Genomic DNA, 329 nt, shown 5'->3' with positions numbered 1-329 from the left:
CATTGTTATTACCAGTATTATTATTATCATTTTCATTGTTATCATTATCATTCTTATCATTACTGTTGTCATTTTCATTATTATTATCCATGCATAATTTTTATCATCACTATTATCGTTATCATTACTATCATGATTATGACCATTATTATCATTATTATCATCATTATCATTGTATTCATTATGATTAGCACTACTATCATTATCATTATTATCAATATCATCATCGTTATTAACAACATTATTATAATTGTTATTATTCTATTTTTTCATTATTATCATTATTATTATTATCAATCATTATTATTATTATCAACATTATCATCAGC

Source organism: Penaeus chinensis, chromosome 35 (genome assembly GCF_019202785.1).
Source record: "Penaeus chinensis breed Huanghai No. 1 chromosome 35, ASM1920278v2, whole genome shotgun sequence".
Taxonomy (NCBI): Eukaryota; Metazoa; Arthropoda; class Malacostraca; order Decapoda; family Penaeidae; genus Penaeus; species Penaeus chinensis.
This window is presented reverse-complemented; position numbering follows the sequence as displayed.